This window comes from Oryctolagus cuniculus, chromosome 2 (assembly GCF_964237555.1).
Source record: "Oryctolagus cuniculus chromosome 2, mOryCun1.1, whole genome shotgun sequence".
Classification (NCBI taxonomy): Eukaryota; Metazoa; Chordata; class Mammalia; order Lagomorpha; family Leporidae; genus Oryctolagus; species Oryctolagus cuniculus.
In genome coordinates, this window is record NC_091433.1 from 13736473 (window position 1) to 13759901 (window position 23429).

Consider the following 23429-nt stretch of genomic DNA (forward strand, 5'->3'; position numbering starts at 1 on the left):
GAGACACAGGCAGAGAGAGAGAGAAAGACAGAGAGAGAGGGGTGTCTTCTCCTCTATCCCCTGGGTCACTCCCCAGAGGGCTGCAACAGCCAGAGCTAACTGATCTGAAGCCAGGAGCCAGGAGCTTCTTCTGGATCTCCCATACAGGTTCAGGGGCCCAAGCACTTGGGCCATCTTCCACTGCTTTCCCAGGCCAAAACAGAGAGATGGATTGGAAGTGGAGCAGCTGGTTTTCGAACCGGTGCCCATATGGGATGCCATCACTGCAGGCAGCGGCCTTATCTGCTATGCCACAATGCCGGCCTCTCTTTGTAGTAATTTCTGGTGATTCTTTTTATTTCTGTGGTTTGTGTTGTTACATTTTCTTTTTCATCTGTTCATCCTTTCATGATTTTATTGTTATGGGTCTTCTCCCCTTTTTTGGTTAGTTGTAACAATGGTGTTTCAGTTTATTTTTTTTTCAAATAACAAGCTCTTCATTTCGCTATTTTTTTTTGTTTTTGGTTTTGGTTTCAATTTAATTTCTTCTCTAATTTTAATTATTTCTTTCCTCCTACTAGCTTTGGGGTTTGGCTTGTTGTTTTTCTAGGTTCTTGATATGCATTGATATTTCATTCATTTAGTACCTTTCCAATTTTTTCATGTAGGCATCGATTGCTATAAACTTTCCTCATAATATAGCTTTTGCAGTATGCCATAAGTTTTGATATGATGTATTGTCATCTTCATCATTTTAGGAAAATTTTTATAACTCTTTTGATTTCTTCTATGATCCACTGTTCATTCTGTAGCATGTTGTTCAGTCTCCATGTGTTCACCTATGATCTAGAGATTCTTTAGTTATTGATTTCCAGCTTCATTAAATTGCTGTCCAAGAAGATGCATGGTATGATTTCAATTTTTTTGAATTTGCTGAGACTTTCATGCACTGAGGAGAAGAATGTATATTCTGCTTCTGTGGTGTGGAATGTTCTGTAGATATGTATTAGGCCCACTTGATCTATCATGTTGATTAACTCTGTTATTTCCTTGCTGATTTCCTGTCTGTTTGATCTGTCCATTGCTGAAAGTGGAGTATTGAAGTCCCTCATTATTATTGTATTGGAGTGTGTGTCTCCCTTTAGGTCCATTCATATTTCTTTAAATAGCCAGGCACTCTATAATTGGGTGCAGATATATTTATTATAGTAATGTATTCCTGTTGAATTGATCATTTTATCATTACATAATGCCTTTCTTTGTCTCTTTTAATAGTTTTTGTGTTAAAGTCTATTTTGTCTGATATTAGGATGGCAACATCAACTCTTTTTCAGTTTCTGTTAGCATGGACTATCTTTTCCCATCCTTTCACTTTCAGTTTGTATAAATCTTTGTTGGTGAGGTGTGTTTCTTGTAGGCAGAAATTTGATGGATTTTGCTTTTTAATCCATTCAATGAGTCTGTATCTTTTAACTAGAGAGTTGAGGCCACTTACCTGCAAGTGACAATTGCTAAGTAACAACGTGGCCCTGCCATTTTTCCACAAATAATTCCTATTGTTTACTTTGGATTTCTTTTGTACTTCTACTAAGGGATTTTCTACCTTCTCCCTCTTTCATAATGATGGCAATATTTCTGTGTTTTTGTGTATAGTGCATCCTTAAGCATCTTTTTTAAGGGTGGATGAGTGGAGACAAAGTCTTTCAATTACTGTTTTATGGAAGTTCTTTATTTCATCTTCTTTCATAAATGAGAGATTTGTAGGGTACAGTAGCAGGTTGACAGTTTTTTTTCCCTTTTAAGTCTTGGACTGTATCTTGCCTTTCCCTTTTAGCCCATGGGGTTTCTGATGAGAATTAAGCTGTGAGTCTAATAGGAAATCATCTGAAAGTAATCTGACATTTCTCTCACGCACATTTTAGAATCTTTTCTTTATGTTTTACTGTGGAAAGTTTTATAAAATGTATCATGGTGAAGATTATCTCTGGTCCTGTCTTTTAGGAGTTCTATGTACTTCCTCAACTTGATGTCTCTTTATTTCCCCAAATTGGTAAAATTTTCTTTAATTATTTCACCAAATAAGCCTTTTAATACATTCTCTCTTTCCACACCTTCCAGAACTCCTAAGACCTGTATGTTGGTTCATTTGATAGTATCCCATAGTTCTCCAACACTGTTTTTAAGTTTTCTATCTTCTTTTTGTTTTTTGGGGGGTGGGGGAGTGGGGATGGCTGTAAGATTGTCAAAGATTTGTCTTCTTGTTTGGATATTCTTTCTTCTGCCTCTCCAAGTCTGCTGTTAGGGCTTTCTATTGCATCTTTTATTTGATCTATTTAATTCTTCATTTCTAATATTTCATTTAGATTTCTTTTTAAAAATCTCAATTTAATGGGAAAATTTTTCATTCATGTATGTATGGTTTCCTATAGTTATTTGATTTGCTTCTGATTAATACTATGATTAATTTTTTTAATTCCATTTCCAGCATTTTCTCAATTTTTTTTTTTTTTGGTTATAAATATGAGGCATCCTTTAGAAGGATCCCTCTTTTTTTTAACTTTTATTTAATGAATATAAATTTCCAAAGTACAGCATATGGATTACAATGGCTTCACCCCCCCATAACTTCCCTCCCACCCGCAACCCTCCCCTCTCCCGCTCCCTCTCCCCTTCCATTCATATCAAGATTCATTTTCGATTCTCTTTATATACAGAAGATCAGTTTAGCATACATTAAGTAAAGATTTCAACAGTTTGCTCCCACACAGAAACATAAAGTGAAAAATACTGTTTGAGTACTAGTTATAGCATTAGATCTCAATGTACAGCACACTAAGGACAAAGATCCTACATGAGGAGTAAGTGCACAGTGACTCCTGTTGTTGATTTAACAAATTGACACTCTTGTTTATGGCATCAGTAATCACCCTAGGCTCTTGTCATGAGTTGCCAAGGCTATGGAAGCCCCCGAGTTCACTGACTCTGATCATTTTTAGACAAGGCCATGGTCAAAGTGGAAGTTCTCTCCTCCCTTCAGAGAAAGGTACCTCCTTCTTTGATGACCCATTCTTTCCACTGGGATCTCACTCGTGGAGATCTTTCATTTAGGTTTTTTTTTTTTTTTCCCCCAGAGTGTCTTGGCTTTCCATGCCTGAAATACTCTCATGGGCATTTCAGCCAGATCCGCATGCCTTAAGGGTGTTGAAATGTTGTGTTGCTTCAAGGAGGTGGGATTCATTATGTCTTCCTTATTCTTGTTTCTTGAATTTTTGCATTTGTTTTTAGACATTTGTGGAATTGATTTTTGTATTTTCCTCTAATGGCATTTATGTTTGAGCTGTCCCTCTGTGGCTAAGTAGAATGTCTGAACTTTTAGTGAATACCAAGAGGTATGTGGTAGGTGTGGCCAGAGAGCTCTGGTCAATGCTCCAGGGTGGGGTGAGTATCCAAGGTAACACCTAAGTTGGGCATGGTAGATCTCAATATCCATCTATACCTTGGACCTTCTCATGTAACCACTGAGTCCCCACAGTCTCAGCACACAAAGATCCTACAGTCTCCAGGTCCAGAGGTTTCTCTTTGCCTGCTAGCCTGTTCAATCAACAGAGAGGCATATGCACCCTAAGAATTCTGCCTTGGAGGTTTGACCCTGCGAGGGTAGGGGAGCCCCACCATCCCTCCTGGCTGACCAGCCACCTCCCAGCCTGGCTCGAAGTCCGTGAAGACTGCAGACAGTTCCCTTCACGAGAATCTCTGGATCATACATGCACACGTGAGCCACTGGGCTGGCACTGCCAATTAGGCATCCTGTCTCAGTCAGCTGCTGCACACTAACACAAAGACTTCTGTAACCGTCCCCCAACCCAAAATGGTGTCTGCCCTCTTTCAGCCAGACAGCAGTCACTATTTTGGAGCAGCTGGGGGAAACAAAAATCCCCCTCCACTTCCACTGTGTCTGCGGGCAACCTCCAACAACCGACAGCCACGAGAGCTTCAGTTCAGACCCAGGCCACACTCTTTCTCTGGCTCTGTTTCCATGGGCTGCTGCAGTCCAGTCTCACCTCCATCTACAAACTGCTACCTCTCTGGCTCTCAGTCTCTGCAGTTGTGCTTGTGCCTACACTGTGAGTCTGCTCCCTCCACACAGGTCCGTGCCATTTGTCCTCCTTCTATTGGACTTCCAGTGTGTTTTTCTCTCCAATTCTCCCCTGAAAGTACACCCCCTATACTTTTCTCTTTATTGTTTATCCTTAGTCCATCTTAGCATGTTGCTCCCTAATTTGCCATCTTAGAATCTCTAAGAATTACCTTTTTAATGCTTGCCATTTGAAAATAAATATCTTAGTAAGCAATCCCCAAAAGAATGGCTTCCCTTGAATGGTAGTTTGCTATGGTGGGGAATAAAACAAAGCATATAGTTTGGAACCAAACAAGTTTGGCTGAATTGCCTTGGAGAGGTTGCTTACATTTGCTAAAACCCAGAAGCAACATTCGAAAAGACAGAATCTGTATGTTACTAGAGTTTAGCATATCCTTTTGGGCCCACAGAAAACCATGTTTTCTCATCCCCATTAGAGACTGGTCAGGACAGATGAAGAATTTTAGATAATGGGGTGAGGGTGGAAGTGACACAGATCACTTAAAAGTGAAGGCAGTGAAAATCTACTGAACAAATTTGCAATATCTCTTTCCTATGTGTAGCCTTAAGGAGGTCTTATGTTGATAGGTGGAGCCTCAAGATGAAAGTATCCTGGATACTAAGCATGGCATGAAAAAAAGTTGCCCTGGAAGGTTACCTTCTTAGTTTATCTACAATTTCTTATTCGTTTTCTCAACAGATAGGAATAAACTACAAATTATAGTGTATATCACAGTGTAGGCACTAAGACTTAACTCTCTTCCTGTGGGAGTTTCAGGTACAATGAAAAATGAGAGCAAGATGATTTGAAGTAAGAGAAATGGAATGTTTGATTCCACGTGGGTGTCTGTATAAAAGGCTAAGCCATATCTGACACTATTGGTTTTGTTTAGCATCATGATTCCCATATTCTTGAAAGTACCTGATAAGAGACCGGCGCTGCGACTCACTAGGCTAATACTCTGCCAGCGGTGCCGGTACTCTGGGTTCCAGTCCCTGTTGGGGTGAGGGTTCTGTCCCGGTTGCTCCTCTTCCAGTCCAGCTCTCTGCTGTGGCCCAAGAAGGCAGTGCAGGATGGCCCAAGTGTTTGGCCCTGCACCCGCATGGGAAACCAGGAGGAAGTACCTGGCTCCTGGCTTCAGATCGGCGCAGCTAGCCGGCTGTAGTGGCCATTTGTGGGGTGAACCAACAGAAGGAAGACCTTTCTCTCTGTTTCTCTCTCTCACTGTCTAACTCTGCCTGTCAAAAAGAAAAAAAAAAGAAAAAGAAAGTACCTGATAAAAAAATTTTAGTCAACAAAATTTTGCTGAATAAAAGTGGAATGGTAATTTGAGGTTAATTATTAAATACTCCAAATGAAATTCTGGTTAGGCGAGATTAGTTGATTGAATTCATCATATTAGTAAAATGTCATAATTCCTTATATTTTCTAAATTCTTTAAGGCTATCAACCCTGTGTGGGTATTTACCCCAATGGTTGAGATGCAACATGGGATACTCACAACCCATATCAGAGCAGTAGGTTCAAGTCCTGGCTCCGATTCCAATTCCAGCTTCCTGCTAATACCCACCCTTGGAGGCAACAGTGATGGCTCTAGTAATTGGGTACCTGCCACCCACGTGGTTGGCCTGGGCCAGTCCCGACTTTTCTGGGCATTTGAGAAGTGAACCAACAGATAGAATATCTGTCTGTCTCTGTATTTCTGTCTCCCTTTGTCTCTGTGTCTCTGCCTCAATCCTTGTCACTTTAAAATAAATGAATTGTAATCCTATCTAGCCTGCTTTTGATAAAAATAAAAGCCATCAGAAGGGTGATATATGCAACTTCTTCTTTCTATTCTCATGATAAGACTAGGGAATCAGAAGGGTGGGATTGGCACTTTTGTCTTGGGCCATCTGATAGATGTTGTCCCTGGCCTTTGATTGATTGTTTCCCAAATTGTGCTTAAAAGACTCTACTTCAGCCAGTCTCATGGGTCTTCCTCTCTTGGAACCCTCCTCCTGGCTGCTGAGGAAGGAGGTTTATGGCTTGAATAAATCTTGCTTTGCTCAAATAAATAAACAAAAAATTAAAAATACACAGTTAGCAATTCAGTATTAGGAATGTCATTTGTATTATTTCACTGAAAGAATATTACTTTGATTATATTTTCTATCAAATCCTTTACTCTTTTGAAACAAATTTGTTCTTGCTTTCAAAGTAGCATTACTAAACAAAATTGTTCTTTTACAGAAAACATGGAGCTTCTATTCTCAGTTTTCATAGTATGTGCAATGCTCTAAAATGGTAGTTCCTGTGGACCCAGCCATAGAGTTTTACTCGTGGTTTCATGGTTGCATTCTCCAAGGAAGGATGCTTTTTTGGTGGCATGGATACATCTGGGCTGCATCTGCATATGGGAGGTGGATCTTTTTTCTAATTTGTATACTGCAAATGATTTAGTGTCTGTCAGCTTGGGATATACATATATAGAGGCATCATTGCAGGATCTAGCTTTCTAAAATGACTCCAGATGATACTCATCTCTTCTTCAGCATGGCCCTGTATTATTATACAGTCCCCTTACGTATGGACTAGATCTAGTAGCTTGCTTGTGTAGAATGCGCTTAAAGTGATGAACTATGACTTCCTTGATTTTGTTCCAAAAAGACTGTAACTTTCATTCCCCCCACCCCACCCCGCTCCCTCTCCCTGTCTCCTTTACTGGTACCACCTCTCTTGATCTTTCTCTTGTTCACTCTGGAGAAACCAACTTCCATATGGAGAGAACATAGTAACAAGGAACTGAAGGCAGCTTGAAAGAAGTTAAGTACCTTAGCTCACAACCCCCCAGGAATGAAACCCTGCCATTAGCTACTGAGAGAGTTTAGAAGCGTACTTGTATATTCCTTCATTTGTGTCTTGAGATGATTGGAGTGGGACATTTTGAAACTTTAAGCAGAATGACACTACCAATTTGTTCTCAAATCTCTGAAATACAGAAGCTATGATATGCATGCTAAGTTTTGAGATGATGTGTTTTATAGCAACAGACAAGTTGATACACATTGTAAAATCTTTTTCATTCCTCACTTATTCTTTCATCTTCACATTTTGCTTGTGTTGCATGATCATCTTGTGTCCAGGTTTTGAGTACTCTGACAAGCAATGGGTGTTACAGGGCAGTATGCTATAGAAAACTACCATAATCATGTAAAAATGGTTGAAAGAGTTTTCCAGATAAAGATAGAAGCAGGCAGAAAAGAATGATAGAAAAGCAGATCAAAAGATGTGGACAAGTTGTATACCCTAGGGGTTTCATACAGTGATTGTAATACTTGGACTTCCATCAGAATTCATCAGAAATCTTAAGCAATACCCAGAGGGTCCATTGATGCAGCTTCTCTTTTCTGACATGGAAAAATTAGATGTCTCTGTGCAAAGCAAGCAAATGACAGAGGATCCATTATTAACCCAATGACTCTAGATCCAACTGAAGATCTACAGGAAGTACAGATGAACTTGTACATGCTTTGCTGACTAAATACTTTAAATCACTGAGAAAAGAGAATACTAATCAGAGTCTACTCTTGAGAATGAGCTGTAAAGAGCAGAACCATTCTTCTACTCTTCTTGACAAATCCTTAAGCACCACTGTTGCTGGATAGACCTGGAACCTACAGGCTGACTCATAGCAGTGATTTTTTAAAAAGGTTTATTTATTTTGAAAATTAAAATTACAGAAGAGGGGGAGGCACACAGGGAGAGCTCCTCCAGCTGCTGGTTCACTCCCTAGATGGCCACAACAGCCAGTACTTGATTAGGCTGAAGCCAGGGGTTTCAACCAGGTCTCCCACAGAGGGTGGCAGTGGCCCAAACACCTGGGCCATCTTCTGATATTTTCCCAGGCCAATAGCAGGGAGCTGGATTGGAAATGGAGTAGCTGGGGCTTGAACCAGTCCCCATATGGGATGCTGGCATTGTAAGTGGCAGCTTCACATGCTACACCACAATGCCAGCCCCCATAGCAAAAATTTTTATGTTTCGCGCTATCAGACAGTAAATAACTTTACTGAAAGGACCACACACATACAAATTAGACTGAACCTGGTCAAATGACAATCCTCAGTGGTATTTGGGTGAGCTTGGCTAGGAAATGGTTCAAGTCAGTAAAAAACATTGAATTAAACAGAATTTAGCATTCAATTAAGAACTTACCACATGGAGGGAAAAGACCACAGGGTTCAGGTCAGCTGGCCTGGGTTTGTGAGCCCTGAGTAATTAAATGGTCACGGGTGGGCAGTGCAATCTGATGTGGTTGAACATTCACTCAGTAAAATAATACTTGAAGCACTTTTTAAAAAGCCCAGAAGGAACTCGGGTGCTTTTTTAAAATAACAATGAAGGAGAGATTTATGATTTCTGGGGCGGTTTTATGCATTAGCATTTTTAGAAAGCAGAAATGCATAGCAGTTAGAAGCGGAAGTTGTAGGGATAAAATATTTCAATCAAACTTATCTCCATCCCTTATTAACTGTGTGGCACTTAGAAAGTTGTTCTAACTCTAGCCTCCACTTCCTGATCTGTCAAGTAGAAGTATCTACTAAGAGTATCTATTTCAAGGTTGCAATGTGGATAATAATACTACCAGGAATAGTGAATAAAGACTCAGATTAATTTAGTGGCTATGCACATGGACACTATAGTCAGACCACAGGGTTTCAAGTTCAGCACCCCTACTTCCTAGATGTTTGCTAGCATGTAAATCTTAGCACATTGTTGAATCTCTCTGTACCTCAGTTTCTCACTTGTAAAATGGGATAACAATAATTATGTCTATGAAATTTGGTGATAATGAGAATTAGTTCATTTTTTAAAGTACTGATTGAGCTTCTGTTATAATCCAGCCCCTATTGTAGGAACCAAACCAAAGGTATCCCTGCCTTGGTGTTTACCTTCTGTTATATTAAAAGAGAAAACAAGGGGGAAGAAGATGTCATTATCTGGCAATGCCAACCAGGGAGAAGAGGGATTTGGAAGGGAGAGCAGCTGAGAGTTCAAGGAAGTGGGGCGGGCATTTTGCAGCATTAATCTTTGTATTCAGAGTTGGCCTCAGTAGCATGAGATACATGAGCAAGGACTTCAAAGAAATGAGGGAGCTATCCATGCATATAACTAGAGAAAAACCTCCCAGGCAAAAGATCCAAATAGATGAAAGCCTTAGACTGGGACCATGCATAATGTATCTGAGGGTCAGCAATAATCTAGTGTGGCTTGCACACAACAGGAGTTAGGAAGAAAAGTTAAGAGGGATAATGAGGTGTTTGTGATATTTCAGGACTCTGTGGACATCTAATAGGGATTTGGCTTCCAGTCTGAGTACACTGGACTATCCTGTGGGATTTAAATGGAGAGGTGTGGAGAGGTGACCTCCTGATGTAATTCACATTTTAGAACAGGTTTTTTTTTTTTTTTTTTTTTTGGCTGTGTTGTGAATAGATGCATTGGGATAAGTATAGAAGTAGAAAGACCTATGGTAGACATGTTGTACTACACATTTCTTCACATTTCTCAGGATTCCTTTTCAGTAATTTGACCTTATGAGCTCAGTATACCAACAGCAAAAGTGATTATATCACTTTCTGTAGACTCCCTGAAGTCCCAGGAATCAATTAGAGCCATGTTGCAGAACAGATCTGGGTTCCTACCAGACAGCTTAGAGGAGAGCATCCCAAGAAAAATCACCACACTTGGGACATCAGCTTTTTAAAAAATATTTGTTGTTTATTTGAAAGGTAGAGTTACAGAGAAGCAGAGGCAGAGAGAGAAAGAGAGAGAGAGAGAGAGTCAGTATTCCATCCACTTGTTCACTCCCTAAATGGCTGCAATGGCTGGAGCTGTGTCGATCTGAAGCCAGGAGCTTCCTCTGGGTCTCCCATGCTGGTGCAAGTGCCTAAGCACTCAGGCCATCTTCCACTGCCTTCCAAGGCCATAGCAAGGAGCTTGATCAGAAGAGGAGCAACCAGGTCTCGAACAGGCGCCCATATCGGATGCTGGAACTGCAGGTGGCTACATTACCCACTACGCCACAGCATCAGCCCCAGGATATCTACTTTGAACTTTGTATATCATAATCATAATCTTTTATTGTGTTAAGCCACTCATATTTTGGTACTACTTATTTCTTTTTTTTATGTCAGGCAGAGTTAGACAGTGAGAGAGACAGAGAGAAAGGTCTTCCTTCCGTTGGTTCACCCCCCCAAATGGGGCTGATCAAAAGCAAGGAGCCAGGTGCTTCCTCGTGGTTTCCCACATGGGTGCAGGGCCCAAGCACTTGGGCCATCCTGCACTGCCTTCCCGGGCCACAGCAGAGAGCTGGACTGGAAGAGGAGCAAGTGGGACAGAATCTGGCACCCCAAACGGGACTAGAACCCGGGTTGCCAGCACCGCAGGCGGAGGATTAGTCTAGTGAGCCACGTGCCGGCCGGTACTATTTCTTATAGGCACTTAGCATATTTGTTCAATGCAATCTGTTAAAAAGCAATTGCCAGTACTTCAGAAAGAAATGAATTACTGTCTCATCCCTGTGCTGCAACAATGCAGGTAGTGAGAAGGTAAATTTTTCTGGGTTTGTAATATAAGGGAAGGGAGGGTATACAGAATGACTTCATGTATTTTTATTGAAAAATTGCAAGAATGGGGCTGTCAACTGAAATCAGAAACTCCATATGCAGCAGTTTAGTGAATGTTATAGAGTTCATTTATTTATTTATTTGTGACTTGAGGAGTTTTACAAATCTATTACCTCAGTAAATTTGTGGAATATACAGTTGTATGTATGAATATGTGTCAAATTTGAGAGAAATGTCTCTGCTGGAGCTGACACATAAAGCTGTGGGGCTGGATATGACCACTAAGTGTTTAATATAAGTAGAAAATTGCCAAAATAATTGTGCCTTGGGGTGTTTAAAAATTAAGAAGTCAAGGGCAAGAGCAAAAATTCAGAGCAGACTGATAATGAGTGATCAACAAGAAAAGACGGAAAGAAAGGATTATGTTTACTAGGAAGCCAAGAAAATTTATCAGGGAGATGGAAATGGTAAGTTGTATTAAAATGCAGGTAAAATAAAGACAGAGAACTCCCTGCTGAAATCAATTCTGAGGTCATTGTTGCCCTTGGTGTGCATTTCCAGTGGTATGGTCTGAATGAAGATTTGATTAGAATAGGCTTACTAGAGAATGGGAAGAAAGAAACTGGAGATGGCGATTCCAGACAACTATTTTTCAGAGAGTTTTGGTTCACATGAAGGCAACAAATATGATAGAGCTGAATGAGTCAAACTATAAATATATATATGATAATTAAAAACATATTTGCATAGAAGTATGAATTATTCAGTACAGAGAGAAATTATGATTATGCAGGAAGGAGAGAACTGGTTTGATATGCCTTTAATGAAGATTCGTTTTCCTATCCAGTAGCCTATTTATTATGTTTGCCCCATTCTACACTGTTTCAAACATTGCATCTATAGAGTAAAATAAATCCTTCTACCCTGCACCTTTTTTCTACTCATCCTCTTAGTGTGATCATCCTTCAAGATTATCATGGCTAGTCTGAGCTCTGTATTCTTCTATTTAATTTTATAATAATCTGTCAGTGTGCCCATCCAGACATATACACACCCACTCATGCAAACACAAGTATTGAAATTTTGAATACAATTGCAGAGAATATGCCTATTTCTTTGACATAATTATTACACTAATAAGACTGAAACTCCCTCTCCATGAATATGGTCTATGTTTTCATTACTGTTTTTCAATAATGTTTGACATCTTTGAATATCTCTGAAAATTTATTCCAGGTTTTCTTTTCTTGTTGTCATATTGAAATATTTATTTACTTATTTTTTATTTTGTTTCATTTTATTCTATTTGATTTTTATTGTGGGCTTCATGTTTTACTGCTTTATATTTATTTATTTTCATTTTATTTGAAAGGCAGAAAGAGAAAGAGAGGGGTTGGAAAGAGAGAGAGACTATTTTATATCTGCCTGTTGAAGTCCCAAATAGCTATAATAGTTAGAGCTGGGCCAGACTGAAGCCAGGAGCCTGGAACACCATCTGGGCCTCCCACATGAGTGGCAGGAATCCAAGTGATTGAGGCATCATCTGCCACCTTCAGGAAACACATTAGTAGGAAGCTGGATTGGAACCAGAGTAGCCAGGATGCAAACCAAGCATTCTGATACGGGATGTGGGCATCCAAAGTGGTGACTTAACTGCTGGACCAAATGGCTGTGTCTGAAGAATTATTTAAATAAAGTAAGACAAGTAATTTTAAGTGGTTAGCTGAAGAAGTTTTGGTAATCACATAAACCTTTATATACCCCAAACAAGATATATATAATTTCCACCAAACCAGACAGTTTTGTGTGACAATTCTCTCTCAAGTTTTCCATGATCACCAAGACAAATACTGTCTTGACATCTGTTATTTGTTTTGTCTATTCTTGTACTTCATATAAATTGAATGATAGGCCTCTTTCAGTTAACATGATTGGGAGTCTCTTTCATGTTGCTACAAAAGCAGCATTTCATTTGACTCTATTGTTGTGCAATACTCTATTATATGACTATAAAACAACACATTTATGTGTTTCCCTATTGATAGACATTTGGATTATTTCCAATTTTCACCTATTGTGAGCAAATCTCCTAAGAGAATCATGCAATTCTCATTGTTGGTATATGTTTGTCTTTCTTTGAGACAAATTCCTAGTGTGGCATTGCTAAGCCATAAGGTAGATGTGTAACTTTAAAACTACTCTTCCCTTCCACCTTAACAAGTTGCCATTCTTTTACTGAGAAAATGGAAGAAATGGGAGGATCATTTTCTCATACTTCCATTATCAAACTTCCTTTCACCATTTTACCTGTACCTGTGTAAACAGTCTAGTCTCCTGTTCAATGAATGAATTATTTGGGTCTGTCAGGGACCAAACTTTTCATGTGTTTCCCTGATCTTCTTTCATCCTGCCTATTCAAAGATATTCCTCATTCATTCTCTCTATCTAATGGTCAGTTCCTCTTAGGTACAAAAATGCTGCAATGCTATCATATATCCTCATATGACTAGTTCCTGTTTACAAAGAGTTTAGGTTTACAGGAACTATGGCAGAGTGAGACATTTCTCAGTGAATATCTCTAAGTTCCTGCACATTTCCCATTCTTAATCTGAGTGGGATCAATATCAATAGTTTACAGCCGTTCTAGTATGGCATTTGTATGCTCTCTCCCCACCCTTCCTCACTTCTGCCTCACTTCCCTCTCCTCTCTACATTTATATGGAAACAAAGTATTCTGAATAGAAGAATTGAAGATAGAAGCAGTCTGGATTCACTCCTTTAAAAAAAACATACTTACCTATTTGAAAGACAGTGTCAGAGAGAAGAAGAGACACATTATCTTCTTTCTGCTGGTTTACTCTCCAATAATCCACACCAGCAGGGGCCTGGGCAAGCCTAACCCAGGAGCCCAGAATCTATCCCAGCCTCCTACAGGGGTGGCAGGAACTCAACCACTTTGAGCCCTCATCGGCTGCTCCCTAGGATCATATTAGCATGAGGCTAGATCAAAAGTGGAGGCAGAACTCAATCTCAAGCACTCTGATACGGAATGTGGGCATCCCAAGCAGCAGCTTAACCTGCTGAACCAGGACACCCATCCCCACATTCCTTAATCAGTTCCTAGAAGCATCACTATAGTGCCACCCAATCCACAATGATTGGCAATGTATGTGAGAAATTCTCATATGGCTCTGTTAAGGTACTGAAATTTGGGGGTTTCTTTGCTCTTGAAGCTTATCTTAGCCTGTTCTGGCTACTAAAAAGCATAGGAAGAATTACAAAACAATTAATATTGTCTTATGATTAAACTTGGGGTGACAGGGAAACACAGAGGAGGATATATGGTCCCATCTTGAACGTTAGACAATGTTTCCTTTAAGAATTAAAGTCTGCACTGGGATCATAAAAATTAATTCACATTATTATGTCCCAGCACAGCCACCAAGTACATGGTCACAAGAATGCTTTCTGATTGGATCTATAAAACTATCAACTATCAGACTACAGATACCTTATAGAGCACCTTGCAAAGGCTTTCTGTCTGAATACACTGGTGCTTGAAACCACAGCACTCTTTTTTATCTTGGAGGCAAGAACAATTTGCGTATTCCAATATATAACGATGGCCAGAAATCAAAACTTATTTTTTGCCTACCTTACATCATAGCTTAAAAGTAATGCCACCCCATTGACCTTAATTTCATTTTAAAGTTCCTGTACCATGACAGTGTTAATAATTCATAGACAATTTAGAGGAGGCTTCTCAAAAATGGAGGAACAGAGAAGCAAGGGGAAGAAACTAAAGCAAAACTAGCAGAAAGTTTAAAGATGTTTGATTGACTCTGGAAGGCTCCAAGGCCACAGACAGGACATAAGGTTGAGCAAGGTGAGTGAGGCTGAAGGGAAATTGGTCCAGTAACAGCAATGACTATATGATTCCAAGTACAGTGCATAGTCTTCATTTATCCATGGGAGCAGACACCTAGGAGGAAACTACTTCTGGGGAAGGAAACTTCTCATTTTGGATGGAAAACACTTGAAATAAATAGTAACATAGAAGCTCAGCTTCTTCCACTGCGGTACAATGGTATAATTTGGTCATCACATGAAGACACTAAAAAGCATTTATACAAATACACCCACAATGGAGATGGGGATTTTGTTAAAGAGAAGGTAAGCCTTACAGCTTTGTTTCAAACCTTGAGGGATAAAAGTGAGTGCTTTTTTATACTCATAAATTCAAACCAAATGCATCTTCCTTCCTTACTGTGTCACTGCTCCCTATCCAAGCAGTGACAGACAGCATTATGTGTTAACATGTTCCACAAGGGTTGCCATGGTAAGAGTTCACCCCCCCCCCATCTCCCAGCTTTTCATAAATAACAGAGTGAAAGAGTGCATAAAACTATTGAAAGGATGTCTGGGCCAAAATAATTACTTAATGTTTCACCAGTCAGAAGAGTTACCAGGTTTTATGTTAATTACATGTGGTATTAAAAGTGTGCATGCTCCCTCTCTGTGTTTTGGGGAGGTGGCCTGATTTTCCACATTTTCCAGTTCCAAACATCATCACCAAACACTGGCAGATTTAACTGATTTAATGAAGCGGCAGTGTGGAGTGTGTGCATGTGTGTGCATTGAATTGCAGTTGAATTTCAGTAGCAGCTCACTCTTGTAAATGTCGACTCTGCCTTAATTATGTCAGACTTAGCAATCATCAGCAAGGTTTCAAAAACAGCTTTATGTTTTTTTCTAGGAAGGAAAACATGGTCATTATTTTCATGCTTACTGAGATTGTCTTATATGTTTTCATGGAATTCTTAAGCAATTCTCTTTTATGACATGAATCACTTTAAAGTGACATGAAAAAAAAATTTCCCCCATCTGAACATTGCAAAGTTTTGCTTCACTTACAAGTGCTCATTTAGTGACTGTTCTGTGTCCTTGAAGTTTCCAGAGACTCAGCGATGACTAGGCTATGGCTGTTGTTCTCCAGGAGCGCCTAGTTTTGTGGCTTCTTTTTAAAATTGAGTCTTGAGTTTTGAGGACAGACAAAAGGTGTTCTGCAGAAGACGCTTATGTGTTCTGGCTGCATGCTTTGTAGGCCACGTCCAGGGGCTGAGAAACTTAGAGGAGAGAGAACAAAACTCAGTTTTCCAAAAGCAGAAGTGATGTAGGAAGAGCATGGCTTAATCAGTCCTCAGTGGTTCCCAGAGGCCCACAGCAAGCACTGTCTGAGGTCAGAGCAATTAGCAGTAAGCAGTCTATGGCCACAGTTATTCTTCCTCTCGCCATGAGGTTTCTGCTGCCTCTTAAGCCAGAACAGCTCTGGAGTTTCTGTGCAATTCTATCCTTTTGAAGAGGCCTTCTGCACTTGAAGAATTGTTGGCATGCCATGATGCCACTCCTCTGAAGGCGTATCCTTAACAGACATTGACTTGAGATGTTCAGGCTGAGTAAGGGGGCCACATATCTGGTCAAGAAAAGGAAAGGTATTAGAGTAGCACATTATCTCAAAATAAGGCACACAAGATTATTCTGCAATAAACTTTTAAAAATAATTTTGACTTTATTTCATGTAATAGAAAAATATCAGCCAGCACATGAAATCTATTAAACAATCAATGCCATTATAAATAAATTTGAGAAAAATGTTCATTCAAATAAATTATCCAGTATAAATGGTTCAAGCTGTATTTGTCAGGCAAGACCGACTGCAGTAGTGAACAACCTCTGAACCTCTGAGACTCAGTTACTAAGGAATTAAATGCATGTCACAAGCCATTGTGAGTTGGCATCATTGCTCTGCTCCGTATAGTTACCGAGGACCCTGGCTCTTTCCAATTTGTTTCTCCAAAATCCACTGGGTCTCCTGGTTCTCCATTAGATCATCTGAATATGCTAATGGATGCTATGAGAGGAGAGCCTGGAGAATTGTTCAAGGAGTTCTGAAGGGCCAACTATGAGAGTAGTAGCCATTACAAACCACTACATTCCTTTGGCTAGATTTTATTAATGTGGCCATACAACCTCAAGACAGTCTGGGAATGATGCTCTATCTATGTAACCAAATAATCTCTGACAGAAACTCTGTGCCCAATATTAAAACTGCGTATGAATGATTGAATTATGATAGCTCTAGGCATGAGCTCTGAAGGTTTTTATTTTAATCCCAACCCATTTTCTAAATAAATCTCAGCAGTACATTTTATACGTGAAATAATAAACACTTTGCTCAGTTTCTCTGAGACCTAGGGGCCCTTTGTGTAGAGAAAGAAAATGTGTTCCAAGGGTTTTGTGAGGAGTCACCAAAGCTCACACATGTTTAGCATCATGCATAGTACTTGGCATGAAGTAGATATTCACCAAATGTTATTTCCTGTCCTGTAACATCTCTCTCTTCTGAAGTTTTCTCTTGAAAAATTTGAGGAGAGCCTTTGTCTCAGAAGTAATATTATCACCAATTAACTTGATAAAATAATTGCTCCTTCCCAAATAGAAGCATGCCTTTTTTTCCCTGTATTGTTGTTCTTTCAACTGCAGTATCACACATAAAATTGAGAACACATAATAAGAATTTTAAAAATTATCAGGTGTGTGTTTTTTAATTTAAAAAGCAACCTCATTTGGTCTTACTAGATTAAACCAAAAGAAATTAAGTTTTCATAATAAAACTTTGCAGTAACCGCAAACAAACTTATAACTGGGTCTGAAAACATTGATTTTAACCATGTCTATTTGGATGGTATTTTCTGTACAGTTCTGTCCTTTGACATTTGTTAGACATTTATGAGACATTTATGTCCTTTTGACAATGATGAGACAACTAGTCACATAACAGAGGGAATTGTCCCTTCATTCACCCTTCAACTTAAGGCAAGGATTTTTCAAACCCTTTGAGATTTGAAATTTTATATTAATTTGTGCATTTTCTTACTCATTCACAGTAATCATATCTCCTTAACCTATTGGGAAGTTTCTACTGTAACTTTTAAGGATTTCAACCTAAATTAGATTCTAAAACTAATCAAACTTAGCAATTCCATGACAGTAATCTAATATTATCCCCTCAATGAGCACAGGAAAGTTCCATTTTACTATGAATGAAGAAATCTTATGAATAATGTGTGGAAAATTAATCATTGAACATTCACCAGTAACTCATGCTTTCAATTTTCCCACTGAGGCATTTGATAAGGAAATTTTTCTCCCTTCAGACATGGAAAAATTACAGGTAACATTGGGAGCTAGTCAGAGGATGGTCTGCCATGATTTTCATAAATTCAACATCTGTAATGTGATGACAAATCATCAAAGTTTGCATTAATGATAATAATAAAAACTGCCATTTAACTGGCTTTTACTGTGTGCTAGATGCTGAGGTGGTGCTTCACAGCTGGTGGGGGTGAGGTTTCAACTCCAGTGGGTAGCTCCAACAGCTCTTGTTTTTGTGTTACCCGCCTCTGGAGGCAGAGTAGGACGAAGGAGCATGGGGCTAGGTTCCACAACCTCCTTCTACTCACTTCCTCTGGGACTGCCATGAGGCACTTCATCTCCCCAAACCCTCCACTGCTCACTTCTAAAATGAGAATAAGCAAAAATATTTGAAAGAAATACAGTTGTATCTATGTAACATATTATGTAAGTACACCTTCTTTCTAGTAGGACCAATGGTTGAATGGTCTTTACAAATGGCTAATCTGGCACAGGTGTATTTCCTTTGCCTTCAGGAACTGGGTGAAATTCTAGTGGGGTTTAATGCCATATTACAAAATGAGAGCCATGAAAAGTGATGAGAATGAGATCATGATTTTAGTTGAAGTACTGCTGATTAAATAGCATGAAAAATAGTAGAGAAGAATAATAATAACAAAGATATCAACAAACATTTGTTGAATATTCATTGAATGCATATTGTGTGCCATTCATTGAACTAAGTTGTGGCTTCAAGCACAAATGACATCTATTCTGTGAGATGCTCACTCTGAGAGGCTGGGAGAAACTGGAACTAAATATGGGAACAGCAGATTCACACCTCCCTTCTCACTAAGGCAAGCTACCAATTATTGAAAGTGGAATTTCACACACTGTTGAACTGTTATTTTTCTCTTGCTTTCTGTTATCTGTCTCTGGACAAGAGCTTACAGTTGAATTCATATAAGTTCCATGTGCGTGTTGGGTACTATACTTGCATTAACTCATGTAATCTTTATGACAATCCTACAATATAGGTAGCAGATGTTGTATTTCTTTTATATCTAGAGAAATTGAGGGCAGTTAGATTGAAAGATTTTTCCCAAAGCCATATAGCAATAATTGGGGTATCTGTGCTTAGATCCAGGGAGGAGACAGGTAAAGAAAGCAGTGATGAACAAGCTTTGTAGTCCCTTTATTCATATCCAGTTTCATAATGTATTTTTGGAGTTTCATGACCTTCTGTTGGGACTGTTGAAAAACCCACAATTGGTTTCACAGTCTATATTTTCTCATCGATTCTTCATCATTTTATTCTCTTTTGTAATCCTCTAGATTTGAATTTATTATCCTATATTTAAATATCTTATTATTCTACCTATATTTCTTTGCATTAAAATTTATTGAATGTTTTACCTTGGTTACATTTTTTTTCCTTCTATGATTGAGATAAAAACATCTTATTTCCTAAAAATCAAGCCACTACCAAGTCTTGCAGGTAAAAGTATACCGTATACCGTAGTGCTTGAAAACATGAACTCAGGCACTACCTACCAATCAGCACCTGTGGGAATTCACTAAGCTTGAATGAGTAGTCTCATCTCTAAAATAAGTCTGTAGATCTTCCTATATCATGGGATATTTTACAGCATTAAACATAAAGGACTTTGCTTACATACTGATGCAGAGTGAGTGCTGGATAAATATTGCTACATTATGTAGCAATGTGTGTTAATATTAGTTTTCCACAAGATACCTCAGGTACCATTAATCACCTCCTTAGAAGGGTTGTAGAATAGATCTTGTTCCAATATATGTTACAGAATTTATACTACTATCTTGTATCTATCTGCTTAACCATCTCTTTTTCTATCACTATATCCCGTTAATAACGTAGTGACCTCTGTCACTATATCCTGTTATTAATAGCAGAAGCTTTCTGCATCAAATTCTGCTTCTTGGGAATTGTAGATTCTGAAAGTTGAGACCAGGAAAGTCTCTAGGAAGCAGATCCCAAGGACCTGTTTTGGGGCTGGATTGCTTATAGTCTGAGGGCAAGGAGTAGAGGAATCATTATTTTGTTAGAGGCTGAGCTGAATAAACGGTATGGGGAAAGTGATGATTGTGAGGTTATTGGAATGGATTAATTGAATTACAATCCTTCACAAAAGAAAAAAAGTAGATTTAGAGCAGTGTGTTGTCAACAGAAACCATGCTGTGCCAGTCAGAGGTGCTTTGTGTCTGCTTGGAAAAGCAATGATATATTTTGTATTTATGGTGCAGATTATAGAAAAATCAGAGTGGCAGTTCCGAAGAGAAGACTAAATGCACGACCACCACATCTTGCCTTTATTAGCACCTTGGTAAAAAGAATGGGTACCAGAGAAATGGATAGGGGACATTTAAATAGACAAATTTAAGGATTGGAAATCTGTAAATTCCCTTGAATTTCCAGCACCAAAAAGAAAACCTCTCCCTCTTGTGGAGGAAAGTTGCCTCTCCTTGCTTGGAGACCATGCGGGGATCTGTCTTGAGAGACAGGTCCTCACAGTGCTATCCTGTTCTCTGAGTCTACCTCTACACATCTCAGCTTCTCCAGACCTAGAACCATGGTCACATTCTTATCACTTACTGAGTGGAGAAGTATTGTATTGGCCCAGTAAAAAAAATAGCAGATATTCCAAGGAACTGCAGAACTTGACTAATGTGCCCTGGTAAGAACTGGGGAGGACATTTATGGGAATGAAATGTGAGGGTTTTGGAGCAGACAGAATGGATTATACATCTAGATGTGGCAAGACTGTTGTTGTTGAGACTCTTAACTATGATTCTGCATTTATGGTTTGGGAAAGATACCTGGAGTTTTCTAACTTGGCATCTGAAAGTTTGAACATAGACTATAGGGAATGGGGTAAAGAAGCTAAAATCTCCTTGAAAGTGTGTTGAGTAACAGATCAGAAGAGTTCAATAGGCAGAAATGTTTGAATGACTTTCCTATATAAGATTTAGGAGGGCATCAGCTGGCTCTGTTTCCCAGGAGAGGCCAGGGAGCACCCCCCTTTACAAAGGAAATAGTGCACAGGTTAGGGATGTACTGGCTTTTTTAACAGGTCAGTCATGTCTGTTTACATAGGTCTGGTTTGAAAGAGGGAGAAACTGCATGAAACTGAGCTCTCCTACATGTGCATGATGGATCTGGAGAAATGCAGAAGCCATATGGCAGCATCTAAAGGTCAGTTGCAGGAGGGAAATAATTATTATAATATGCATCAAGGCCAAATGGCAATCAGGGCATCTTGTTGAACAAAGATAGGTGGTGATAGCTATTAAATCTCGGCATTCCTTGGAAGAGGGAGTTGAGAGAATCAATCAGGTGTTTCTCATCTCATATTACTAAGGAAGGTTGAGATCTGGTGGGATGCTGTCTGATGTCAGCAATCATAATGAGAAATCATGGTCTCTCACCCTGTTTTCCAGATCTATTACCAGTTCTAAGATTCAGAACCTACTGAGAGAAGAGAATGACAGATTTCCTTGAGGAAAGCCTCTGCATAAGTGGTTTATATAGTAAATAGCCTTCTGTTCCTTCCCTAAAGTGGCCTGGAGTTATTTTGAGAGTAATTGCATTGGAAAAAGGGGAAAACTCAGGTTGTTGCTGTGAGATTAGCAGCCTTCCAGCTGGAGTTGGAGTCAATAGGTAGACTTGGAGTCAACAGACAGGCTTAAATTGTTCTTATTGTTAGGAGAATTATTCAGGACCCAGTCGGGATAGATAGGATTGGCTGCTGGATTTAGAATGTTCATGTTGGTTCCCTGAACTGTGATGTCAGGCCTATCATGGTGGATAAGACTGAACAGAATCTCATAAAACTGATCTCTACCCTGTTGAGATAGTGAATCAAAAGCAACATTGCCACTCTCAGACATATAAAAGATTCTGGGATTGTCTTGATGATTGCCACTTCTACTAATACATGCCTGGGAAATACAATGGGAGGTAACAATGGGTTACCATGTGGTTAATTATAGTCTAAACATAGCCATTGGAGTGGATGTGGGATGTTACTAGAGTTGATCAAAAGAGTCTCTAGCACTTGAAATGAATATTTGAAGTTGGAAAATGTGGTCTCTTTTATCTCATCTGTGATCAGAAAATCAAAATTGTTCACCTTCATGGGGCAGAATAGCAATACCATTTACTCTCTTTCCCTAGTTCTTTGTTAATAACTTTCCTACACTCTGTTATAACACTGCCTATGGAATCTCAGTCACCTTGGTATTACCAGATGTTCATATGGTCCACTGTACTGATGACATCTCACAATCAAATTGTCTTTCTTTCTTTCTTTTTTTATTTTTTGACAGGCAGAGTGGACAGTGAGAGAGAGAGAGACAGAGAGAAAGGTCTTCCTTTTGCCATTGGTTCACTCTCCAATGGCTGCACCGTGCTGATCCGAAGCCAGGAGCCAGGTGCTTCTCCTGGTCATCCATGCAGGTACAGGGCCCAAGGACTTGGGCCATCCTCCACTGCACTCCCGAGCCACAGCAGAGAGCTGGCCTGGAAGAGGGGCAACCGACAGAATCTGGCGCCCCAACCAGGACTAGAACCTGGCGTGCCGGCTCCATAGGCGGAGGATTAGCCTGTTGAGCCGCGGCGCTGGCCCAAATTGTCTTTCATAAACTGAATATTACCTAATACACCAAACTATGTAAAGTTCGATGGGTGAAGCAATAATCCCTCAGTTACTGGAAATTACATATTAGGGACTTGGCTCATGCAGATACAGAAAAGACAGGAAAAGGTGGCCTAGACCCATTCCCATATTGTTCTGATACCTCTCTCTCAGCATCTACCTGTGGCCTGCTGAGGTATCCATGACTTAGTGACATCTAGGGACAGGATCCAGGCTTGGTTCACAAAGGATTGGTACAAGTTGTTGCTAGCTAAAAATGCACTACTGCTCAGTTATAGCACTGCTTAGGGGTGGCACTAAAGAGCAATGGTGAAAGGAAATCTTTTGACTCTGTAGAGCTTCATACACCTGGTCCAGCTGGCTGTGGAGGCAGAAATTGATGACCCGAGATATAGACACATATGGCAAATGATTTGGCTGGTAGGATGAAAGAAACATTATTGGAAATTCTTACAAGAGCTGGTAGGGAATAAAGCCATGGCCATAGGTATGAAGCAAACGGATCATTTTCTCTTATGTAAGTGCCCACTGGAGAGCATCAGCCAGGAGGAGCTTTCTAGTCCCAGGGGCAGGATGACCTGGCCAGTGATATCACCTGGCCTCTGTCCTTTGCCACCCCAGTGCTGCTTGTTGCAGCCTCAAGGTGATCAGTAACACAGTTATGTGATCATTTTTGAAGCCATAAAAATAATGTTTTTCCTCATTTTACTAGTTCCTTTGTAATTCAATCACTCTTTAACTGTATTCATTCTATTGTTGCTATGTGATTTTTAAATAAAAGAAAAACAACCAATGCATACTTCTTAGTTAGG